The sequence below is a fragment of the Lepisma saccharinum genome, chromosome 1, assembly GCF_977018435.1.
Source record: "Lepisma saccharinum chromosome 1, izLepSacc3.1, whole genome shotgun sequence".
Lineage (NCBI taxonomy): Eukaryota > Metazoa > Arthropoda > Insecta > Zygentoma > Lepismatidae > Lepisma > Lepisma saccharinum.
Genome location: NC_139229.1, coordinates 199,320,339 through 199,347,765, shown reverse-complemented (window position 1 = coordinate 199,347,765; position 27,427 = coordinate 199,320,339). Strand labels below are relative to the sequence as shown.

Below are 27,427 nucleotides of genomic sequence, written 5' to 3'. Positions count from 1 at the left end.
TAGTTACGTGCAGAATCTTCAAAATTGCATCTTTTTTCCACATTTCGCGATTTCGCGCATCGCGAAAATTCAATGTCCCTACTCATAACGTAACGGGGAAAGTGGCAATTTATTGTCAAAAACTGCCGCTAGGTGCACTCAGTAACGATATCGCGCTCTATGTGCCAGTTGGCGCACTATTTAAAAAGTTTTGTCTTTTAACACTCCTCGCATGTTCTTGTTTTGCAGCCCGTGACGTACGTGAAACATCAATGGCATCGATATTTTCAGGAAAGATCAACTGTCAATATCCTCTATTGAAAAATTACAACATTTGATAAAATGTAACTAGTGCACAGCCTAATAGTTAAAAATCAAATAAAGATTTTTGTAAAAAAAATCGTTTCTTTTTTTTACTTATTCGACACCCTTGTTTCAGCTCTCGTAGAGACCAATGGCTCTGTTGGAAGATCAAATAGGAGGTAAATATTGTTGACAAAATAGCATCGCACATGCTAAATTTGAACCTAAAAATAAAGTTCTGGACAACGCATTAGCATTGCAAATTCGGAAGGTTTGGGAAATCATATTTGTGCATTATTGATCCTCAAAAACTTTTGATATAGGTATCCTGGGAACTGGGAATGACGACATAAAATCTCATTGTTTAACCCATTAAGTAAAAATTAATGTTAGCTGACCACCGCGACAGAAATGTGTGCATGCGAGGTTGGTGTGAACGGGGGATTATCCATGTCAATTTTAATTCACTTTGCATTTTAATGGTGTTCTCTCATGAATAGAGTAGAGGGTACTAACGAAGATCAGTGAGCGTAACGCGAGGGCATTATGGTATTTTGAAGGTTGACGGCTAGAATTGGGTGTTCGTTGGCCAATCGTTGCGGGAGGAGGGGACTTGTTTAAACGTGACTTTTTTCGAAAGTTCATGGTAGAAAATGAAGATAATATTATCTCCGTGAATATACAGCGTTAGTCAAAAGTATCGGAACAGGTCAGTAATAACGAGACGCGTGGACGGAGGAAAATCACATGTTGCAATTGGGTATTGGTGCGGAAACTGCATTGGATGGGGGTGTGGCCATCATGACAGCCATCTTGGATTCCGCACACAATATTTTTAAATGGAAAGGGGTATGTATGACAAATCAATGTAGGCTAGAATCGTCCCACAAACGACAACCCAAACTCATTTTGGACCTATCGCCATTCGTGGAAGAGATAGGGGTGTGCTACGTTTGACTGCAAAAAATGAGATTTTTTCTGGAAAGCATTGTTTACTGTATTCCTGTGGGTAACTGTACACTGCAAATTACAGAGAGCATGGACGAGAAAACATGACATTGACTTACAGAATGCTTCAAAGCAAGTGCTCAAACTGATTCCCGTCGACTGTCTAACAATATCCAACTGATCGTAAAAACTGATTTGGATTGGATTGCTTTTTTGTTTTAAGTCCGCTTTATGCACAGCAAGGCTAATCGGGACTGGACCTACAGTTTAAAGTGGGATCCAAACCACTATGTGCCTCCATCGGGAATCGAACCCGCGACCCCTTGGTTACAAGGCGACGACGCTACAACTGCGCCATCGGGGAGGCCCGTAAAAACTGCAAAGTGCACGTTGTAGGTGTAGCATATCCCGTTGACAATGCGATTCCGTAGATCATTCAGGGAGTGTTGTTTGGTGCGATACGCTTTGTCCCCATAGAAAGTAATCCAGGGGTGATAGTTCGGGAGATCTTGCAGGCCATTTGATCATACCGCGTCTTCCAATCCATCGATCTATCACCCCTGGATCACTTTATGGGGGCAAATGAAGGACAAAGCGTATCGCACCAAACCACACTCCCTGAATGATCTACGGAATCGCATTGTGGACGAAACAAGAGGATATTCTCGGGATATGCTACAACGTGCACTTTGTAGTTTTTACGATCGGTTGGCATATTGTCAGATAGTCGATAGGAAGCAGTTTGGGCACTTGCATTGAGGCATTCTGTAAGTCAATGTCATGTTTTCTTGTTCATACTCTCTGTAATTTGCAGTGTACGTACAATTACCCACAGGAATACAGTAAACAATTCTTTCAGAAAAATCTCATTTTTTTGCAGTCAAACGTAGCACACCCTATCGGTTCCACGAATGGCGATAGGTCCAAAATGAGTTCGGATTTTCGTTTGTGGGACGATTCTAGACTAAATTGATGTGTCATACTTGTACATACCCCTTTCCATTTAAAAATATTGTGTGATATCCAATATGGCTGAATCCAAGATGGATGTCATAATGGCCACACCCCCATTCAATGCAGTTTTCGCACCAATACCCACTTGCAACATGTGATTTTCCTCCTCCACGCGTCTCGTTATCACTGGTCTGTCGCGATACTTTTGACTAACCCTGTATAAACAAAAGATGCACATGGGTAGTGAGTATTTACTAAGTTACTCTTATTATTAATCATTTTTATGACTCGACTCGTCACCAAGTAACTCTTCGTCTTTCACTTTTTCTCAATATATAGCCACTCATTTATTAGTCCAATATTGGCAAAATTCGACGATTCTCAAAAATATATGAGTTTTACAAATGTTGAACAATATTTAAAAAGAAAATAATGCAGCGTGAAAAGTAACCAATTATTCCACTCCGTTATTTGACCTTGGTTCCAACAGAATTTGTGTTTTTAAAGAGGTCGTTAATTCAATGTTCTGCATCAGTATGCAGAAAAACGCACACTTGATTGAAACTTCTGACAACAAAATCAAGTAGCGGTATGGAAGGGCACTTTGAAACATGGAAACAAATCCGACTCGAAGGATGGCTGGGTCCGGGTCTACGGATGGGTTGGGAATCATGTCACAATCATCAACGTCGGTATCCATTGTCAATGAGGAGGGAATTCCAGTAACTATCATTATCCAGTAAGCACATCCTTTTTTAGATTTTCTCAAACGTAACCATGAGATTGATTTGATTTGTTTGTTTGATTTGTTTTATTTTACTTCGAATTTCTGTCAGTTTTGGCTAATTGCGAAGATGAAGATGAATCGTGATAGGATGAAAGAGATGAAGGGACAATCACACACAGTTACGGACAGCACACACACACAAGTCCCATAGAGGATTATACTGTCCATAGGTTCAAACGCCAGAGCCTCGTTAGTCTGCAAAATTCAGTCCAGGGCGTACTACGTGGAAGTAAGTATGAGTGTCCCTAAAAAGGATTATCCCTTAACCGTAACCATGAAACTTAAAGAACACTGAACTATTATTCATTTCGTAATGCCCCCCCCCCCCCGATTTCACACTTTGCTGTTCTCTTGATCACACAGAAAATATACATACATTACATTCTGTTGTAAACGTTGTAAGGCTCTCATTATATTGTGTGTCAAGAAAAATACCACATCTTCTGAAAAATGCCATTTTGAATGCATTCTTGATGAACTTCACATTGCTCGCAGTACCTTAGAAATGATATATGTAGTTTGATATGATTTCCCGAGCACGACTCGCAGAAAGGTTCTATCCTTATAACATGTAAAAAGTTCTATGAAAAGTTTACCCGGAATTTATAACGTGAGTAGTGTAGTAGATATGAGTATGGACTAGGGGACAACTCGAAAATTTCTTGATGAATTCTGCACCTTTAAAACCATGAACATGATATTTGAAGCAATTGATAACTTACAACATTGATCTTTTCATAGCTTACAAAAGTTCAACCAGTGTTAGAAACAGGATCTTGACACCTAGGCCCTATATGGCTCCTAATATACATGAAATGTAGTCGCCAGGATATACTTCAGTTAATAAGAGCCAAATAAGAATGTATGAAACTATTATTTTTTATCTTTTGTGATGACATAAAACGTTATATTTTTTGTAGTGGTTAATAAATTATAAAAAAATGAAATTAATATCATTTTTAGATTATTACATCTTGCTACACTTCTATAATTTCAATTTTTTTGTTAATGGCGTGTAACGAAGGTTATAAAATACACACTTTAGATATAACAAATCCTAATGATCCAAGTATTGTTTGTTTAAAAATGTATATAGAATGTCCTAGTAAGAATTCGATATATTGCTCAGTTCTTTAAGTTGATAAGTATGAGCAATCCGGCTGCCTTAGCCGAAACCTATATAAACGAAATATCACAGTGTACTTTGGCTGGAGCTTCTACCTGCTTCCCCTCTCGCGTTTGGAATAGACCTTTCCAGCTAGTTTTGTCGTCCCTGGTTGGACTGTTCTGTAATGTTTCGCCACAGGCTGTCTAACCACACGATTACTATTGGAAGTGAAAAATATTTCCACTAGACATTTGTGTGAGAAGTCGCTGGGTTGGGAACTTTGCGAACTAGAACTTTATTCATAACACAATAGAGCACCTCTTGAGTATATTTTCCGCTACCGTTGGAGTAGGTGATCCTGAGCACTTGCTCATTTTAATCAAGACAGTCGATTGACTTGTCACCAAACGTGACGACTTGAGAAATCTCCATAGGTGCAAAACCAAAATTCTAGTCATCTTTTAAGGCTTGCGATGACTACTTTCAAATCTTGGCACACAGAGACATACCATCAGACTGGAGAAAAACGTCACAACTTAATGTGTCGTGGAGTTTGTCTACCCAACGGACCTCTTGAAATATAATGGTGACAAGCACCTTCTGCCTTTAGGGCTTTATGTTAGTCGGTTACAACCCTTTTATCGGACTTCTCAAAGGCTTCTAAGGGTTAGTTGGACCAAGCCCTTGCGAGGTCTGTGGTGCAGGATGTATTTTTAATTATCACCTATGTAGGTTTGAAATGAAAGATCCTTAAGATCTTTTACTCGAAGATTTATTTATACTTCCGATGTTATACAAACACTTTTTCAAACAGACAATTCACCCGGTACAACTTGTAGGCCTGAACCTATTAGTTGTACCGAAGTTTATAACCCTGGTCTTTTTGATGATGCAGGAGAACGCCTTATTCAGAGTTGGGTTTGTGTAATATCTGCCAAATGGAGTACAAGTACTCCAGCCAATCCGAAGATTGAAGCAAGATATTGCCCAACGTCCCCTGAACCATCAGCCTTTCGGCAACCAGGAGAATGTCCCGTAGACTTACAAAAGTCTAGCTCTTTTATATCATATTGTTGTTTACAATTTACCATGGTTATTACATAGTTGTTTTATATTTCCATAGTTTCAACATTTTTTCTGATTTAAGTTAAACAATTCATTTCCTATTGTAACATTAACAATAACACATTTTTTAAAGAAAAAATTCTAACATAGATTAATATAATACAGATTGAATAGTTTTTTGCTTGAAAAAACATGTGTTGACAGGGGCGACACAATGGAAGTAGTGAAGTATAGTCGAGTCAAGATTTATGTGTGTGTGTTGCAATGGTGCTACCAGTTACTGCAATTCGACAAAAAACTGTTCATAGTACTACACCAAATATTCAAGAACACGAACCCGAGGTCCCTGGCTTGGTAGTGTGTTCGTTATGCTAGTCACTTCGCCACAAAACCTGTTGCGAGTACAGTAAAACCTCGTTAATCCGGATCCCGATAAGCCGGACTTCGCTTAATCCGGACAGGCAAAAGGAAAAAAAATATTAGTGAAGGAAATATTAATTAATATTAATACATTCCAAACTGTCCCAACAGAATATAGACATGTGCTTCAAACCAACTTTCACAGCAAGCGTTTGAAGTGATGCAGTACCAGGCCCGTCGGACACATCATCATAATATGAGTATCGCGTATGTACGTCCTGCATTGTTTGTACATATTGCTTTACATTTTACTGTACTGTATAGTGTATATAGGTCTATGCCATTTAAATACACCATAATAAACGTGTTTTGTTGCTATAAACGGAGTTTTAATGCACTTTCTACTCTTCTTTTAGGTTGTTTCAGTTAATCCGGACTTTCGTTAAACCGGTCAACTTATCCCCATTAGTACGGATTAACGAGGTTTTACTGTACTTATTACCGGTCGATAGTTGTGTTCTATTTTATAAACCAATTATATTGTATTCTATTCTATTCTATTTTATTCCAGTATATCTACTTACAGGAAAAAAATCGAGTTATTTCTTGTTATCCATTGTTTCTATCAGATATATATCAAAGTGTCACAATTGTGTAAATTAATGATTCTTCTCACAGCACGAATAATTGTAAAACCAAACATTAACTTGTATCTGTGGTAAAACTTACAAAATTCTCGTATATACATTTCATATAAGCAAAAATTACACACGTAAAGATTTTGACGATAAAACTCAAACTTTTTAAATGGTACCTAATACTATTTAAGCTACTTTTAATAGTACCCAATATTACGTATACTACCTTAAGGCATAATTTGCACATAGGTAGATATTTGTGTGTCGGGCGACTCCTGTAATGATTGATTGCTTTGGTTTATTTTAGTTCGCATTTCTGCCACTTTTGGCTAATCGCGAAGATGAAGATGAGTGATAATATGATGGATGCAATTGATGAAGGGACACTCAAAAAGAACACCCATTCCCGTCGTGTGCTAACCCCTCCTCCATGGAGGTCGGTCCCCTGCACATAATTGACCGCACATAATTTTGATTTTCAAAACTCCTACCTTCCATATCACACCATCACGAAAACATCGCATGTAATATGTATTTTTAAGCAATAAGTATCAACTTGATATGACTCTCACAGAAATTGTTAGCGTAGAGACCAAAACATTTGAGGATCTATTTCTTTGCAAACTTAAGGTAATATTAATTTAATAGGACGTGAATACTTTCAAAGGTGGTATTGACATTCTACTTTTTGCTATTTTCTATTGTTTCTTGATCGGTCCACCTGCCACTCTCTTAGCTTTGGCTCTGATCTAGAATAAAAGTTACAACTTAATATTTGTATATATTTTTGAGGGTGACTAAAAAAAACGGGCCCCGCGCGTACCTTTTGTGATATCTCCTACATTCATTCACTAATTACCCTTATTTTGCAGGACATGGCAGAAGCAACGCCTGTGAACAGAACTAGAATTCAATGGAAGCTCGAGCAAGGAATATACTGCGTGAAACATTACTACAAGACAGGCTCGTTCAAGAAAATCCAGGAGACTTTCACGCATCAGTTCGAATGTGAGAAGGCCCCTTCCAAAAGCAGAATACAGATCTGGGTGGACCACTTTGAGATGTATGGGACCGTGGAGAATCTCAATGCAGCAAGTGAAAACCGTTGAAGCCACTCAGGACGTTCCAGGAAGCGTACGTACAGCCGAGCTGGTCGAGAGCGTGAGAGAGTCAGTTCAGCAAAGTCCGAGACGCTCTGTGCGCAAGCGAAGTCAGACCCTCTATCCGTCGCTAATGAGAAAGTTCTGGTTCTAGCAAGATGGAGCAAGTTCTCACAACTCAAACCTGCCCCGAGATTGGCTGAAAGAGAACTTTGGAGGCCGTGTGATCAGTCTCAAGACTGATTTTGATTGGTCATCTCATAGCCCAAACCTTAGTCTCCCAGGTTTCTTCCTTTGGGGCTATCTCAAGGACCGAGTGTACGCAGGGAGACCCAGGACCATCACTGAACTCTAGAAACTTAGGGAGGAGATAAGAGCCATTCCTCGGTCTGTTTGTAAAGACGTCTTGGACAACTTTGTGCTGCGCCTCAAGAAATGCACGGAGCTAAATTGAGGTAATCTCGAACACATGTTCTAGAATGAAGAAGAAAAGGTCAAAGACTTTCATGTTTTAATTTCATGTTCTAAACACAATAAACTAGTTATAACTGAAATTGCATTTAATTCCGAGAAAAATTAAGACATGAAGCCTATAGAAAGTTGGGGTCCGTTTTTTTTGGGTTATACTGTATATCATGTTTTAATTAGTGGAAAACGTATCTGTTATATTTAACATGTTCTTATCAGCCTTGAAGATATAGTTTTTGAGTTTCACCGTGCAAAATTATACGTTTGACGTACCGGAACGCAGTACATTGAAATCTGGTGAACTATAGAATATATGCACGACTACAAAATTTTAAACTTATGACTACAGTTAGCATTTAATTGAAAATCTAGTACACTCTTCTAAATTAATTCTTCTGTACGTATTGCTTGCGCTATAGAGTATCTATCTCCTAATTTACACTTTCTTAATGTAATGTTTCCTTCATTAGACATTTACAATCGGTATTTAACGCCGCATTTCTGCCATTTTGGCTAATCTCAACGAACGAAACGTTACGTGTTTAATTGTAAAACCGTAAATCACAAGAAAGATATTCAGGTACCGAGACACCTAGCCAGAAAGAGCTGGATAGACCCTGGCAGAAAAAATGGTTGCCATTTATCCAAATATAATAATTTTTTCCTTGATATTTTTTGTCTTGCAATACATTTTGAAATTGCAAAATGAAATATCTATTGGCCAATTCTTAAGATCCGTCGAAAAGGGAATTAATTACCATGCCGACTATATTACTAGGAAGGAGAAAAAATCTGGTTTTGCTACACATTCTGGACGAAAATCAGACATTGGGCAAAAATAGCTTTAGTGTACTGAAGAATGTCAAACGCGCTACAGAAAGGAACTTTAGCAACGACGACTTGAACGATAACAAAACAGGAAATCTTCATTTCTCACCTTATCACACAATAAGAAATATATACGCAAAAACAAGAAAACGTGTGACAACTTCCGAGTCCTTCAGCCTCTACCCCTCCACCGGATGTGGCTTCCGAAGTGACGGTCATTGTCAATCTTCCCCTCAACTAGCTCCTACTTTTTTACCTGTCCTTGTGGTTTTAACCCGATGATGCACTAATGTCGTGGAAAACGTCGTTTAAGTGTGTAATGTGTAGTGCAGTGTTCGTTTTTAATATGATCGACTTACAGACAATTCAAAAGTTAAGAAATGCCTCCTGCACGTGGTGTGAAATTCTTCTTAAATCAATAAAGATATTGTTGTTGTTGTGTTGCATAGATTGTTGTGGCCAGGTCCGTACCCAGGGGAGGGGCCATGGGGCCATGCCCCCCCCCCTCGAGTCATGAAATTTTTAAATATGAACCTATAAAAAAACTATGAAAATAATATCAACGATTTTTCAAACATGTAAAAATTTTAATTTTGTCCTTGGATAAATGAATGTGTTTTTTGTGTATAGAGGATGTCTCCAGAAGTCTGTAGCGTGCGATATTGGGTATTTTTAGTTTTATAAACATTGATACAAGGCTACCAGGTGAAAATCTCTCTCTCTCTCTCTCTCTCTCTCTCTCCCTTTTTTGGATAACCCAGCCCGCTAAGACCCTTTGAAGCGGGCTTTGGGTTAACTCACATTTAGAATTATTTATTGTAATAATCATTGCTAATGCGTATAATTTAATTTAAAATAATATATTATTTTCTAAACATAGAATTATCGTGGCTGTTCAATGGTTCACGTATAAGAAAATAAATGAAATTTGAAAACATTTTTTATTTGCGAAACTCAGAACTATCCGAATACTTCTGACCAGTATTGGCGACTGGGTGTCAAAACTGAGGAAGGGGAGGGGGGCAAGGACAGTTATTTTTTATTGGTAGACAAGCATTAAGAGGCCATAATACGGGGGATGGTAAAGAAGTCGGGGGCAACTGCCCCCAGCCCCCCAAATAGTTGCCACTATATATATGGATCTGGCCCCTCCCTCAAAAAAATCCTGGGTACTGGTCTGGTTGTGGCCATGGGGTAATCAGTACAGCTACTCTACAGCTCCCGTACACTGGCGTGCCCAGGATTTTTGAAAGCGGCGGGGAGAGGGTGACGTAGACCTTTCTTTTAGAAATCAGGCCTCATCTTGCCTCAGCGTCCGTGAAGACTAATCAAAGCCACCCCCTCAACGAAGTTACTATAAAATCACCCACATGGATTTCAGAATGGTTGTCATACCTTTTTATAACATATCCAAAATAACAACAGTTAGATAGCTAAAACTAACCATAAACTAACATATATATATATATATATATATATATATATATATATATATATATATATATATATATATATATATATACATATATATAACTCAACATAAAGTACATTACTAATAGTTTAACTAATTACCAAGTAAACTAAAATCCTTAAATAACTAAACAATACTTTTCCCAAGACCTGTTCCGGTCACCAGAATGGGTGAATACAATAATATAAATTTGAGGTCTATACTTTTTCTTATTTTTTCTCTTTTGTATTTATGTATTAAATTGAAAATAAAGATGTAAAGAAATATAATAAAAAGGCGGTGAAACCGTTAAATTCAGGAAACTAACGTCCTAGTTTATTTAAAGGTACTAGGAGATTAATAAGCGCATACCCTCGAATGTATGCGGATGGAGGCGGGCTTACTTTCGGGGTTCCCCCCTATTTTTCTTTTTCAATCATCCTAATCTAATCATCTTGCCATCTTTCCTGCCTTTGACGTTTTTCTTTCTAGAATTGCTGAACCAAAGGGGGGGTTATGACCTCCACCAAGCCCCCCCCCCCCTAAGGTCCACGCTACTGCTCCCGTAGATACAATGACAAATGCCAAAATTTTAGGGCTGAGCGAAGCGATACCGATGCTTGAAAATTGTAATAATTAAAAGTTGTTCTAAATATTGATTACTATATTACTGTATAAATATCGCACTCTAATTATATGCATCAATTTGCAATCATTATTTGCTTTAAGATATTCAAGAATTACATCAGGATATTCAATTACATGTTATGTTATCACAAAATTCAGATTTTCACACAAAACTTGTGCAAAATAAAAAGGAAGTTCAAATTTTTCATAAATTCCACCATAATTACACTCCGCGAAAATGTCGCGCGACATTTTATTGAACCAAAATGCCGGAAAAGAATCGGCTTGCTTCGGTAAATAAACTTCGACCGATACTTTGCGATACCGATACTTTGCGATACCGATACGACTGGTATCGGCCGATACCGACTTATCCCTAATTATATATATTCTACTTGATCTAGAGACATTTCATGCTTAACTTTTTCCATAAGTAATTTATGTTTTATCTTCTATTAATAATAATTAAAGTTACACTGTGTGTGTAAAAATCACAGTCATTTTTATAGCAGAAATATTATGAATACGATTATTTCTTTATTCTTTTGTGAATTCCTCATAATGCTAAATTACGGCCTTATATCATAGTTGCTCGCTTGCATTGATTCATTAATTCAGGGCCTTCCCGATGGCGCAGTGGTAGCGTCGTCGCCTTGCAATCAAGGGTTCGATACCCGGTGGAGGCACAAGTGGTTCAGATCCCACTTTAAACTGTAGGTCCAGTCCCGATTAGCCTTACTGTTCACAAAGTGGACTTAAAACACTAAATCAATCAATCAAATCAATTATTCATTAACTCAAGTTCAACCGTAACTGGCTACCAATCGAAGAAGCGCAACAGTTATGTACTTACCTTTATCTTGCACGGTGATAACCTGAGACTGACGCTGATCAAATTCCACTGCAACCCAAACCTGCGTTATTGTTCTCTTTCGCTCTCAGCTCGCCACTGGAAATCGGGGAAGTAGGAAGCGAATCACTGATGCAGTCGAAGGCCAATCAATCACAGCCAGCCACTAACGATGACGCGTGGAGGGCTTTGAGAGAGCCGCTGGACCTGTTGCTCACGGGGTGCACATGACGCTTCTGCCCACAGACTGCTGGACGCAACGGCAGATCGCGCTGTCTACCTCTCTCTCTGGACTCGCGTCGCCAATAACGCTCCTCTCTGGAACTGCGCGGGACAAGATCTGCGCTCACCATTTGGACCGTCTTCTCGAGTTGAATCTCGAGGAGTCCTGAGTTCGAGGACACTGTAAGCTTAAGGGGAAGAGTGGCAGTTTCGCACCAGTTGTGTATTTACTTCAATATCGTCGGAATGGACACTGCTACTAAAAGAACTCGGCTGGACAAGAGAGTATGATTTTTCTCCATGTTGCAAGTGGAAGCTGTTTTTAAAGTTGATTATTAAGCCCGACACGATATTTGAAAAATATGATGAATAAATATTTACAGAATTACATGTATTTATTGTTGGGAATCAACTTCAACTTCTAGTCATGGCTAATCAAATGGAAGTATCGACTTTTCTGCCTGTCATTACATCTTCAATCTGTCTTCTTTCCGTTTATACATTTTTCTACGCCATTGGCTGTTTGATTTTCCCGAGAGAACAAATAAAATAATGCTTCCATAAGCGTAATGCATTTCTCCTTGCCTCCTACAGCCATCCTGGCAGTGTTGCCAAACCTAATGCTCTTAGAAGAGTTAAATTTCACCTTAAATGGAACTAAAGTTGACTTTCAAGGAGCTAGATTTACAAAGGCTGCATAAAGTGCCTCCTAGGGTAATTTCAGGTGTCAAAGAGCTGAGGGGCGCTCCAATACCGTTGACTTTATAAAGTTATGACAATTGTTAGTTTTCACCGGTGGTGGCATCAGGATTAATCGTCTAGGGGTGCTGAAATAAATTTAGAAGGTGCAATTCTGAAAATAAGGAAAACATGAAACACGCATGCAACCTTTCAAAACTGGAAGAGCGAGGTGCCAAAACTGGGGGGTGGGGGGGGGGAGCAAGGACATTTTACTTTCCCTGGATGGATAAGGTTAAGCAGTGTCGGGGCAAAAGTAGGCAAAAACGGGGGCAACTGCATCCCTAATTGCCGCCACTGATTAACATAAATTACTGACTGAAATTAAAATATATGTGTGAAATATATAACTTTAGATTGACATTCATTTTCCAGGGATGCTGTCCCCCCCACCCATGGACGTCCATGATGATATGTATTAAGTCTTCTTCTCCAAGAAAATGGTCGTACAGTGTAAACATTCAGATACACGTTGCAGTCTTATTGAACTATGTAGTGAAATAGAAAATAAAATCATCCTGCCCTTAAAACCACAATTTTTGAACCTTTTCAATGTAACCAATGAAGGCACAAAATACATAGTACATTATACCTTCCGTTTGCCGCAAGACAAAACGCGAAGAGCACAGCAACTGTCATCTTTAAAATCCCTTCTGCCGCACTATCCTCAATAACGAACTGTAAAATTTCTTTGTGAACATTGGGCCTCTTCCTAATAGTTTCTGAAAAAGCGTGAAATGCTGCGTTTACTAGACACGTTACGTGTAACAAATACATAGAAAGTATTAACAAGAAAATTACCCTTCATGTTACAACTCGCATTAAATAATTTCCCGAGCACGACTTGGTCATACCTTGAAAGCAGCTGAAATTCTTGCTCCAGTGCGAGGAAGAACAAGCAGGCGAATAATAAACCGTTTATCAACAATGCAAAAAAGAAAAAAAACGCAACTTACATTAAGCTATATATTATCAAAAACCACGAACAGACCACTTGAAGAAACAAATGAAGAAAAAATTCAAAACAATAATGCTGACGAAACAAAAAAAATCTGATCTTTATAGAGGTTGCCACCAGTGCAGAAAAGTATGTATATCGGCATCTCTTTCAGTGCTTGCCTTTTGCATACAATAATAACGGTCTTACTCCAGTACCTATCATTCGGCGCTCAATATGACGACATGACATAATATTAAATATTAATGTTAGTGTTTTCAGTTGAACGTAGGGGGTGCTGAAGGGGGTGCGGAAGAAAATTAAGGGGAGCGCAAGCACCCCCTCGCGCCCCCTGGCGCCGCCCCTGGTTTTCACCGTCTAGATCCGGCGGCATCACCCATCCATCTCAATAATCCACCAATGGTCGTATGATATCGACAGGATAACAATATTATGTCATCTTCACGTCAGTCACGTCACTATAAAAAAGTAGCTAAGGAGGTAAAAGGAGGTGGGGCGGAGTGGTTAATTCCAGATGGGAATTGTTCCTTCACAAAGAGGTTTTGTGGTCCACACAAAGCGAACTCCAGTCTCCTGCGTAGCAATGAGACGTCCTATCGACATTAATATGAAAACCCTTAAGCGGTAGTGAACTGTCTATTATCTTTTTTCTTATACGTGCATCATTTTTACTCATTTCTCTATTCTCATATTCAAGTCAAACACAAACATATAATGCCTTAGCTGAGATTCGAACCCGAGGCCCCTAAACATCCACCCATCTTCTCATTATATTTTCTTCGTCGGTTAATAGGATGTCATTCTTACTCTCTATAAATTTCAATGGGTATTCTTTATCTTCCCTTATAGCCTTTAGTGTTCTGTAAAACAGTGTCTGATTTTCGTTAAAATTTGTCTCTACTTTCTTGCCAAAATTTTCTCAAGATTTTTGTTTTTCCAGTTTTACTGTTTATTTAACAGAAGTTCTTTGTTTCTTGTATTCTTCGTATACGTTAACTGATCTCTTATTCAAGTATTTCTTCCAGAGTTCTTTTTTCCTTTTGACTTGTTCCTTAATTTCTTCTGCCCACCATGGTGCTTTTCCTGTCTTCCTACTTTCATCTTTCCACATGCTTTTGTTGCTGCTTCAAGAATAATTCGTTTAAAATTTTGCCACATATCCTCTAGAGAATTTGAATTGTCATTTATTTCCTGTATTTTCTGTTGGATTTGTTGTTGGAAAAGTGATCCTACTCCATGTAAATAACAAAATGAAGTAATAGGAAAATTATTATTGTTTTTAATTGCATTAAGGCTTAAATGTTTTTGAATGTATGTAATTTGCACATTTCACCAATAAACATCGCTAGCACCTGCAGCCTATATGCTTCACAGACAAATGAAGTCAAAATTTGCTTCTAAAGCGTCACACATAATACTTTTTATGCATTTAGCCAATGTCATCATAGTCATGTTTTTGTCATTTGTCAGCAGACACCACAAAGTACTTCTTAATTCCATAATATCAGTTAATTATGAATATTTTAATTCAATCTCACGGCTAGAACCTTAAATTGTGTGCGTAAAATATCACACACGTAACATTGAGTTGGTGTTTTAAGTCCACTTTATGCACAGTAAGGCTAATCGGGACTGGACCTACGGTTTAAAGTGGGATCCGAACCACTGTGCCATGTGCCTCCACCGGGTATCGAACCCGGGACACCTTGACTACAAGGCGACGACGCTACCACTGCACCATCGGGGGGGCCCCACACGTAACATTGCAATGTCCCAAATGCATTTACAGGGTTTTCCTCTAAGTCCTCTAAGTAAATTAACTCCTATAAATATTGAAATGGATTGTATTTTAATCAGGCTGAGTATATTGTTATTCCTGTAACTAATGGGAATCAGTGAATTAGCCCTGCCATAATGGGTAATACTGGCCCTACAGTTAAATGTGTACATTTAATAGCCACTACAAATCGTATCACTATATTTCGGAATAGGTTTAACAAGTGTGAAAAATACGTTCTTATAAGTAGAACGACGTTCAAAATCTAAAGAATTGACTAGTTTCTGTTTGTTAGATCCTCATTCGAGTATCGACAATGGCATGAGTTTTGGCGATGTTCGTTCATTGCTTCATTGTTGTACCTATCCTTATCGTTCTAAATATTCGAGAGGTAGGAATACGACGTTAAGGAATCAAAGAGTACACAAAGTAAGTAATTGTTAAATGTTAAGAATTGGAAAGATTAAAATTGTGCTCCCAGCTCCAGTAGTCTAGCGGTAAGAATTCGATCCAGGATTCGATCCCGTTGGAGGTACATTTCACTAAATGGCTCGGATTCCACTACAAGCTGTAGCTTTCGTCCCGATTAGCCAATCAACTAAACATTGCAATACGGTGCAAAAATCAGCACGCTTGGGTAATTTTATTGCTCGCAGGCTTACGCCTACATGTTAATTAATTATCATTTTTGAGGTTAAAAAATAATTTCTGCAGTACCGTCATAGTGGCAAAATTTGATCCTTTGCAGGAAAATCAATCTTTTAATCACATCTAAAACTTTTCATCCAATTCTGATCAGACTATATGCATAATACATTCTGCAATAAAATTATAATCTTCAGCAGATATTTTCATTAATCAAGATGCCCAGTGCAAGAGTTGCAACTATATTAATTTCTTTTCTGTCAATGTGTATTTGTCTCCTAGAAGAGGTGAATTTGTAGTGAAAATATGTTTGTTCTTCAGAAATGTTATCTTACGGTATTTTTAGGATCCTCCCCATCTTTAGTAGTAAATTCTGAATTCCAAGAAAAGGATGGATGCTTCTTAGCGATAGAGAAAATTGTATCATTAACACGTGTGGAATTGTTTCTTTGATTCCTACTTTATTAAGTTAGTGCCGATTTTCTGAAGCACGAAAAGTTACAATCTTTCGTTTGCAGTTTAGAGTCTGACGTAAAGCTGATGGCAAAAGTTATGACAAGCTACGAGGCAGAAAGTGAACTCAAAGAAAGGACCATTCAGCAGCTGCTTGCAATAGTTGAAACATACAAAATTGCCTTTTACAAACTCTTTAAGCTTCGTGTTATTGAAATGTGCATACCCCATCAACAGCTGCTTGTGACAAATCAAGCATTATCTTCGTAATCGAATTGGTAACGAGAGATTGAGTGCCCTATCTATTCTGTCCTTTGAGAAAAAGCTTGCAAATCTTTGGATTTAAATTAATTTTGCATCTTCTCATGAAAAGAAAAAAACAGACTTATCTTATTGTAGTTTCTTGCTGTGATTAATTTTCACACTGATTTATCTTTGCATATGACTGTAAAATGAAAAACTTAATATGCTTACCAAGGCAGAAATTTATTTTATTATAAAACATAAACTAAACGTAACGTTTCAACCTTCTAGCAAGGTCTTCTTCAGACTCTTCACCAAGTACAAATGTAACAAGGTACAAAACAGGACGATATATATACACACAAACATTACTCCCCTCCAGACTATTATAAAGTTGTTCTGCTAGAATGTTCTGCTAGAACAGTTTCTTTACGTTTAGTTTATATTTTATAATAAAATAAATTTCTGCCTTGGTCAGCATATTGAGTTTTTCATATGGAAACAAGGCTTAATGGTGTTATGACTGTAAAATATATCATTGGTAACATTATACCGCCGTAAAGTAGTAAGTAAACATATTCAAGCCGGTAAAAGTCAGCCCCCCTAGAATTTGAAACCGAAATCTGTAGCCCCCCACTTATTTCAGGCTGCGCCGTCACTGCCCCTAAAGTCGTAGGGCGCTGTAATAACCACTCGCCATAGAGGTAGACTTGGTGTGGAGTTATGATTATTTCTGCACGATTGGATCACCGCGGCTCTGTTTGCGTGCGTGTGTATGTATATGTGTGTTTATACAGGGTGTTTCATAAAGGAATTTACAACTTTGTAATGATATATAAATTTATTCACACAACTTACAGAGCTGGTTTTGGTGTCATTTTGTAGCAAAATACATCAAGTTTTTACCCCATAAAATGACTTCCATTGTTAATTTGGCAGACATCCCATCTGAAGTCGATTCCTTGCCAAACCCGCTACAGCATGTCAGGCGTAACTTCCCCAACTGCAGCGTAGATTCTTGCTTTGAGATCAGCGAGTGTAGCAGGTAGGGGTGATCTGAAAACGTTATCCTTAATAAATCCACAGAAGTAAAAATCAAGAGGTGTCAGGTCTGGTGAACGAGGTGGCCATACAATCGGTCCACCTCGACCTATCCACTGATTTGGAAAGCGGTTACTGAGGAAATCCCGGGCGTCGTTGAGGTAGTGCGGCGGTGCATCATCTTGCTGGAAGTGAATTTGCAAACTCTGCAAACACTCACTGGAAAGCAGTGAAGGCAGCAATTTTGGTACAACTGCCGCTAGCACTAGCGGTGGTGTGATTCGGAACTAAGCTACACAAAATGACACCAAAACCAAATCTGTGAGGCGTGTGAATAATTTTATATATAATTACAAAGCTGTAAAGTCTTCTATGAAACATCCTGTATATACGTACATGTTTCGCGATTAGTCAAAATCGGATGAAAAGCGAATTAAAATCAATTAATCAACACCCACACAGTTAACCTAGAAATGCCAACTTTGAAAAGTCATAAAATAAGAAGAATACAGTAATAACAGCAATACCTAGGAATATTGAAATCTATATTATACAGAATGCTTGCACGTGACAGATTTTCTCTTCCTAACAATCCTCACCAACTCAATGGTACGGAAAAAGCTGAGACCAAGACCTAACGTTCCGAAACCAGAGCTCTCGCAAGGGTAAATGCAAATCCATGGACCATTTTGGAAGACTGAGAAGGAACGAGTGTGTTCCTCTGACGTGATGGACTGCTTGCAGAGACGTTGACGGACAGTTGCTGTTGCAAGTGGATGTTAGTGCTGGAATTTATTGGAGCGTTCTTTCGCTACTGCTTCTAAGAAAAGTCCAACTCCTTTTGGAGACAGAGAGAGTTAGAGAGAACAAGAGTGGGTATCAGGAGAAAGATAGAGATGTTGAGTAACAGAGACAGGAAGAAACCGCAAGGGCGGCACCAGTGGAGGGGGAGGGAGCAATAGGTCAACCAATCAGGTCTCCTTTCACGTCCAAACAAAACAAGAAACATTAGAAATGTAAACACTTTTAGACCAAAATTTCCATTTTTTGTAGGGTGGCTATCACCCAGTGGCGTCGCGTGCGGTTCGCATACGAATGTTCACAATAATGTTTTTGTACTGAATGCAGATTTACTCCTCTCCCTTGTAACTTCATCTTCAATTGAAAAAGTGAGAATAACAGTTCAATTTATTTTCAATAATATCTTCCCCAAAATGCACGCTATATTTGAAGTAATACAAGAAGGACCATGGGATCCCCCATAAAATTCGCCAGGTTTAGCGAATTCTCGCTAAAGTTTGCAACTATGTAGCACAAACATTTTCGAGTTCCCCCGAATGTAAGAAGTATTTCCGCTTGCATCAGTGTTCGCACAGCGAAGTGAACATCTTCGGGGTATAGTGACCAACACCCCCTTAACTGTCAGTTCTATGCAACACGCACATCAATTGTGTTCAACGTCCTCCTTGGAACACCGTGGGAGTCAGTGTTACCAACTATCTAGAGAAGTTATCAGACGTGAAAGAAGTCGTCACGTATATACTCGTACATCAAACATAGTATTTATTCGAATAAATATACGTGGGCCTTTGTGTGTGTGTGCATTTAATATGTACGTAATTTAAGACATATACATGAGTGTTCATGTGCTCATGGGAACATTATCAGGCGACGCGCCTGCTATCACCAGAAAATTTTCGCACGCCTTTTTGCCACCAAAGTCGATGTTTTGTTTTACGTTGTCACAGGGGGAGAAATAAACAGCAAAAGTGATATAGGCCAAGAAATGAAAACATGAGATGAGAGAGATAATGTTGAGTCGAATAAAGGACACGGATAGTTAAGATGCACACGCATGCACAAAATCACACCCAGGAAGAGAGAGAGAGAGAGGAGGGAAGGAAGAGAGAGGCAGACAAGGTTAAATAAACCAATGATACAAGAGTGGCGAGTTGGGAGTTTGGTCAACGAAATTTGATCCGCACTTTTCAGGGACGGAGTATTTAGTATTTGTTCGATGCATATCAATATGTGACAAGGAGAGAAACCATCATGTCCCTATATGTGCTCCATATTTGGTTTTTATTTTGGAGGAACCCTAAGAAACTGTATCGTAAACAAATATTAGAGGATTCTTCTGACTTGTACAAATTATTTTGATTATACGTAACTGAAGTGAAAATGTATGTACCATTCAGAAGAAACCAACAACTCAACTAATTCAGTGTGCTTTTGCAGAATTACTACAGTTCTAAGAACTTGCTAATGTGTAAAAATACAACCTTTGTCCGAAAAGTTCCAGGACTGATTTTTTTAATCTTTACCTGTGATATTCAAACACAAGAAATAGGTGTTATTCAGTCACCTGATATGTATTCTGAATAGAAATGGCCTTGGAAGTGTTTCCATGTAAACACACTAGGTGGTAGGGCTGTGCTTAGCAGGCCACTGTTTGGCTTGTTGGCGCATTTAGTTGGACGTTACACAAGTGCGTGATGGACGTGCATTCCGAGCAGAGAGTTAACGTAAGTTTTGTGTTAAGCTGGGAAACCCCTAGTGAAACATGGAATATGATACAGCAAGCATTAGGTGACAAGGCATTATTAAGAAGCCGTATGTTTGAATGGCACAAAAAGTTTCAGAAGGGCAGAGATTCAGTGCAAGATGATCCAAAGACAATGTTGATCCCATTTTTTCATGCTAGAGGTTTCGTGCACCATGAATATTTGCCTGAATGACAAACGATAAACAAAAACCATTATATTGACGTCCTGAAACATTTGCGTCAAGCAATTCTGCGGCGCCGTCCTGATTTGTGGGCATCTGGGCAGTGGTTCTTATTGCACGACAATGCAAGGCCACATACTGCTTTATCAGTCCAGGAATATCTGGCCAAGCATCGCATCTCTGCTCTACCACATCCCACATATTTACCCGACCATTTACCGTGTGATTATTTTCTGTCTCCCCGTGTGCAAACACCGCAGAAAGGGAAGCGTCATGTAGCTATTGGTAGCAATCCAAACGGTTTTGTGACAGATATGTTGAGAAGCATCGTAGATGAAGCTTTCCTTGCTTGCTTCCATGACCTCCAGAAACGGTGGCAGCTGTGTATAGATAGCCGAGAGGACTATTTTGACAAAACCTAGGACCATCAGTTCCTAAGTTGAATAAATTACTTTTTACAAGCTCAGTCCTGGAACTTTTCTGACAAAGGTTGTAGAAACAAAACGTTGTCCATTTCAGTTCCAAAAAATGAATAAATGAAATCTTGTCGGTATAGATTTTGAGAATTTTAACTTGCAAAAACTGCTTTAATATTTTTTTAAGCACACAAATATTTTTCAGACTCTTTTATATATACGATATATTTTGTAGTCGTAAAGAGAACAACTAGTTGTGTCATTATTACTTGTACGGGTCATTCTTCATATATGAAACATCACTCATGCCGCTCGTGGCATCTTCAGTGTAAATTTCTAATAAGAAATGAGTTTTTCGCACGAGTCAGTTAATGAGACAAAACAAGACGTAAAACTTAAAAGGTGGTGGAGAAGGATTAACCGCGAATGCAAATCAACACGAATGCAGAATAGCCACGAATGCGAATTAGCACGAAAGGTATTAAGCACGAACAAAATACCGCGAAGAAAAGAACGCGAAAGAAGAAACTAGGAAGTAAATTAAAGGAGAAAAGTTTACTTTCGGTGTTGTTCCGGAAACCCCAACTGGACATAGCTGCTTCAGTCCATCTCTAAGGTGCTGTTAAGTATATGGATCTTGACGAGTAAAAGATTGGAAATGAATCTTCGCATGGAATGCTGAGATTAATGACTCGCCGACATAGCTTTGATCAACGGAGACAGTCGGCTAGCTTCAAAGGTGTCACGAGCGCATACGTGGCAGGAAAAGAAATCAAGACTAGCATAGCAGCAAGGGGACTTCCGTTGGTATTTCTGAACATGTTCTGCTTCCTGGTACGTACCCGGTAATCTACACGGCCAATGGAATGAAAGGGCTGTTTCTCGGATAATTCTTCTCTATTTTTAAGTACAGTAAACTACATGTTCGGTGAAAAATACAGAACAATTAGGAAACTTAATTTCCACTGGTGTCCCTAAGCTGATATGTTATATAGATTGTATTGACATTTGACTTCAGGACATGGCTGTCCGCATGATTTCTTCCAATCAGTTTTTGTATTGAAATGTAAATTATTCTATTGTTGTGTTATTAACTTTTACATATTCGTTCAAGAAAAATCTTCAAAACCTAAGGGAAAATTTAGTTGAGAAGATTCGGTTGTGTGACCTCTTACATAGAAATTTCCTTTTTGAATTGTGAAAACTGGTTTAACCCTTTAATTATTTGGATTAAGTAGCAGCATATGAAACCATCAAGTTCAGACCTGGTTTTTCAATTTTAGGGTCAAGGAAGATTAACACTTTTCTTTGGAAAAAATCCCAAAGGAATGTCGACGTAAATGTCAATAAATACATGATGAATAACATGGTAAAATACCCCGAAAATCCCACTGGAGCTTTGTCCGTCACATTGGAAAATGGTGCCCACACGCTTTCCTTTGAAACAAACAGGAAAATGAAATGAAATTTGGTGGAGATATCCAGAAATGCATGAGAAATAACATATTGAAAGAATTCAAAGATCCTAATGGAGCTTATTGGGCAATGTCGAAAAATGTTCGACACGATGCAAGTGGCGTCCTAAATTATTGAATATTTTCCACAACATCGATGTCAGGTTTAACGTGCTAAAAGCTTCCAGAAATTCCAATAAATTCCAATTCGTCTTTCCCATATCTAAATGGCCACATGTTGACACTTATCTCGTGTATCACCTTCACAACTAATCTGTCCAAATGAATGAACTTAGCAAAATAAAATAATATAAAAACTAATACTAATAAACGATATACTCAAGCATTTCATCGTTTGCCAGATGAATCATGAACGAGAGAGAAAGAGAGAGAGAGAGAGAGAGAGAGAGAGAGAGAGAGAGAGAGAGAGATAGAGTAAAATATTAAAACCATGTTGCTGACACTATTAGTTTAAAGCGAGAGATGTAGGCTCGACCAGGACTCGAACTCCGGGTATATGGCGTACCATGTCATTGTCCTTCCAACTGAGCTAACGAGCCAGCCCTGATTTACTCTGATTTTTCGCTTAAAATTCTCCTGTGTGTCCAAAAACACTATTATTTTGCTTCACATGGGTAGGCTTTTTCTTACACGCCGGTTGGTCACAAACTTGATAGTTTGAGGTAAACGTGACTTGAAGCATCAGGGGTTTGGTGGCCTTAGGTTACACCCCTTGCACGTTCCACTTTATTTTTATTGTACAATTTGTACACGAAACAAGAGAGCAGTGGTACAGCACTAAGCTGCTGTTTTTTGTGGCTCACACATGTTCCGTAAACCTGAGGGTCTATGTTCGGACGCGTCCCTCTGCTATTTTACAACCAGTGACGTCAATCTATAAAAGGAAAGCCAAAACAAGAGAGAGCGCTTGTCCTTGGTGCCCCTGTCAAAGAACTCGAAGCTAAGGTTAGGCAGTATACATGTCATGACTTCATAACAACTGCACAAATTTATGATTGGAATCTCTTTTATACAGTAGCGCCAGCGGTGACGGAATTGGGGAACTACAGGGCAACTGAAATGTCCCACAAGGGACATTTAATTATTTAGTGTGGTAGGCCTAGCTCTTCAGAGGCGAAAACTTTGATTAAAAATGCAAATAGAACTGACAAAACAGAAATTCCTTTGTTGTTATTGTTGATTTTAAATGAAATAGCCCTTCAGCTATTGCATAAATCACAGATTACTTTATACTATGTCTACGAGTGTTCATTGATATTATGATGTATATTGAATTCATAACATCAGTAGTTGATATGCTCTAAGCTTCGTGGAAACTCGTATATACAGTATGTAATATTGTTATTCGTACACAGAATTTCCGAGGAAAAAATGTCATATCTACTAATAAATATAATCATTTTCATATGTACCTGGAAATTAATGTTAATGAAGGTTTCACCAACAAATGTCAATAAAAATGTATGTTCAAAGTGTATAAACAGAGCATATAATTTGTGTAAAAAGATAAAAACACGCTGTTTCATGCAACATTGTTATTCGTACAGGCAAGAGTTTCAATCTTCCTCGCATACATCGCCACCGCTATTCGGGCGATTTCGTGCAGTTTGCAACTTCCTAACAAGTTAGAACATGCAGGCGCGCTCCCCGTCAAGCGGAATGCTGGCGTAGGTATTGTTGTAGACCTATCGTCTATCTATCAGCCATGGACGTCCGTAGGATTTTTTCCAGGGAGGGGCAAGAAAGGTATTTTTCCAGGGTGGGGAAATTTTCCCCAAAAATAGTGTTGTTCCCTAATAAGCATTGCTTAAATTTGAATTTATGGTGTTCATGCAATAACACCAGGGATCCAGAAAAAAAATCCATAAAAAAAGGACTAAATTGAACGGCCCACATCGCCTTCGCAGTAAATTAAAAACTATTTTTAAACAGTGAAATCTTCAAAGGTTTCCTCGGTCCTTAAACACATATTATTGTGGCTAAAATGAAATTATATGTGTGAAATACATATTTTTTGGTTGACTTTCATTTTCCAGGGGGGAGCCACGGCCCCCCTTGCCCTCCCTTCCGGACGCCCATGCTATCAGCGTGTTCTAATTGGGCAAGGTGAAGGAACTTAGTTCTGATCTGAAGGATGTTATTATAAATTTGGCTCTTAGAGGCTATTCGTTAAGAAAAATTGGACAAACAGTCAATAAAACACACTCCACAGTTCAATACATAGTAAACACATTTGGAGAGGAAGGTTCAACACAGAATGTGCCGAGAAAACTAAAAGATAGACAGTGGAATAAACGTGATGAACGCTTTATTTTAAAAAGAGTGCGAGAAAACCCCCCGAGTAAGTGTTCCTCAGTTACGACCGATAGTAGAAAATGTTGCTGGCAAGATGATGTCCGAACTGTCCGACGTGCCTTGTGGAAGCATGGATATCATGGCAAAATACCACGAAAGAGGCCGTTTGTAAATAAGGTGAATCGCAGGAATAGACTTTCATTTTCGAAAGAGCACATTCACAAGGAATTTTGGGATAGTGTCATATGGTCAGACGAGTCCAAGATTAATATATACGGGTCAGATGGGATAAATAGGGTCTGGAGGAAATCAAATAAAGACAATGATCACATTAACACAGTTCCAACAGTTAAACACGGTGTTAGGTAATTAATGTTTTGGGACTGTATGTCGTCCTAAAGTGTTGGTACCATCCAGTTTATTGATGGTATCATAGATGCATGTCTATTTGGACATATTGAAGAACAATGTAAAGCAGAGTGCCCAAAAAATGGACATACCACCTATCTACAGATTCCAACAAGACATGACAGTAAGCATAAGGTGCGAGCTAACATGAATTGGCTAATATGGAATGTGCCCAAACTACTACAAACACCAGCTCAAAGTCCAGACTTAAATCCCATTGAGCATTTATGGGCAATTTTGAAGAGGCGAGTCCATATAGCAGGCGCCAAGTCCAAACAAGAGTTGAAAATTGTTGTGCAAGCCGAGTGGAATAAAATAAGCTCTGAAACATGTCGGAAACTGGTTAATTCTATGAAGAACAGGTGTCAAGCAGTAATTAAAGCGAAAGGATACGCATCAAAGTATTAGAACTGTCAGTCAATTTGCTCTGAATATACTTATTTCTTTCATATTATTAAGTGTACGAATAGAAAAGTTGTACAAAAAATGGCATGTTTCTCTTTCAGTTTCATTTAATTTATTATTGTCATTGGTTATACAGAATTTGGGTAAAATTTTATGTTCCTAATGATATTAATTATTGAATTGTAAAGAAACAATTTCAAAAGAGTGTATTTCCTTTCAGATATTAAGGGGGTTCTAAAGCCATGTTAAAGCATAGGCCCAAATTTCAATGGATGAGCGTACAACTAATATAGATTCGGTAAGGAAGAAATTTTCCGATATAAAAGATTGTTTTATTCACTAGAACATGTGAACCTTATAATTTTGTTACGATTAATGATATTTAAGTAAATAACAGAAAATAAAAGGTCTCCGTCATGTTCAAACTTCTGCGTACAGATGGCGCTGAAGTGGTAGTTTTGTCAATACCGGTGCATTTTTTTCTTTTATGACTAGTATGGAAGATTTCGTGGTGAAACAAAGATCACATGTTCTTCCCGCAAGCATCTGAAATACTATGTGAAAAAATGAAAACATTTAGTACCTTCAGAGAGTAGTGCTTATCGTTAAAATTTTTGAAGTGGCGTTTCGTCGCAATATACTCCGTGGTGCAGATTTTAGCCAACACTGTTGCCGAGATTTCACTCTGTACTTTCTAACGATATGATCAATGCGAGTGCTTCGAAATTGTGAAAGTTAAACCAAGTTACCAGAGAATAATGAATCCAGTAAATGTTGGAAAAAGGAAACATCGGAAAAAACTGAAAGGTAAGTGTTATATTTAAATGCTTGTTGCTTAATTTATCGAAAGCAAAACGTTTGCAATATGCAAGAGTGATGCAGAATGTATGATTTACTTACATGTTGAGGAAATACCTTCCGATATAATTTCTGTGAGAATATCGCTTCGACATGTCTACATTTTCAACGCAGCACGCTTTTTTTCCCTTACAAACGAAGTTGATAATTCTTTGCAATTGTAAAATCAGAAGAAAATGTTATTTTAAATTAGGCATAATGCAGATATTACAGTTTTGTGATTATTACTAGAGCATGAAATACCTTGATTGATATAGATTATATTCTGGCATTAAATCGATATTGCACAAAATGCTCTACTATCGTTGATGAGATTATTTTCGTATTTCACCGGTGCTATTGAAAAGTACGTACTTACATCGGAATTTGCATTACAAATCAGTCGTTCATTATAGTTTCACTTTGCCCTTGTACATGGTTGGAACGAGTCGTTTCTGGCCTGTTTTGAACAAGATTTTTCTCCTTTATGTATATATATATATATATATAGAGAGAGAGAGAGCTCGCAAGTGTTAAATGCATTAAGTAGGTTAAGCTAAGTTAGGTTGGATTGGAATAGATTTAATGTGAGATCCCCGAATTTTGTGCAAGTTCTGGACAACGTTCCGTTATCTTCTTTCACAGAATCAGGTCAGAAAACCGGTTTTGTAAGCTGTATAAAACTCTTCGGTTTTCTCGTTCTTTCATAATTTTGAACGCCTTGTAATGGTAGTGCAGCATTTCCAATAAGTTCAAGCTTTATGTATTTAAAGTGTAAAAATACACCCTAACAGCTAAAAGAGTAAAGTCCTAACAGTCTACCAAACAATAGTTTGCGTATTTACTGAGAATTTACAAATTAGTATAGATTAGGAAAGTTTACTAGTTTACATATTTTACAAGTGCAAGGCCAATCATTTATTTGTGGGTAAGATTGGTTGATTTTCAGAGAAACCATAACCTGTCCTGATTATGTTACGAATATTTGATTCAATAACCTACTGAAGTCCATGTCATATTTAACATGCACTGTAAAGATAGATCTGAATCTGAGCTGATATAGTGAATCAAACCTTTAGTAATTCTGTTATAACAGGACCACTACGTTAACAATTATGGTGTAGTTTAGATCAATTATATTCACATCCACTTACACAACATCTCTAAGTTGTTTTCATTTTATTATTAACTCAACTTGTCTCAGGTTGTAATAATGTAATGAAAATGTTTTTTTTAATCTTTGTTAAGTTTATAATCTCATACACCATATTAACAATATTTTTATTTGCTCTTTTTGCAGATGAACATTCAGAATCCATTTG

The 27,427-nt window shown here is 38.1% G+C and overlaps 1 protein-coding gene across 1 annotated transcript in view; it reads right to left on the bottom strand.

Annotated features, from left to right (window-relative positions):
- The window catches only part of Gyc88E (Guanylyl cyclase at 88E), a 74,746-nt gene extending 63,050 nt beyond the window's left edge, over nucleotides 1–11,696 (bottom strand). The window contains exon 1 of the mRNA XM_083123100.1: nucleotides 11,469–11,696. The gene's annotated coding sequence lies outside the window, so the exon portion shown is untranslated. The remainder of the gene's footprint in view (nucleotides 1–11,468) is intronic.
- Between the last annotated feature and the right edge of the window lie 15,731 nt (nucleotides 11,697–27,427).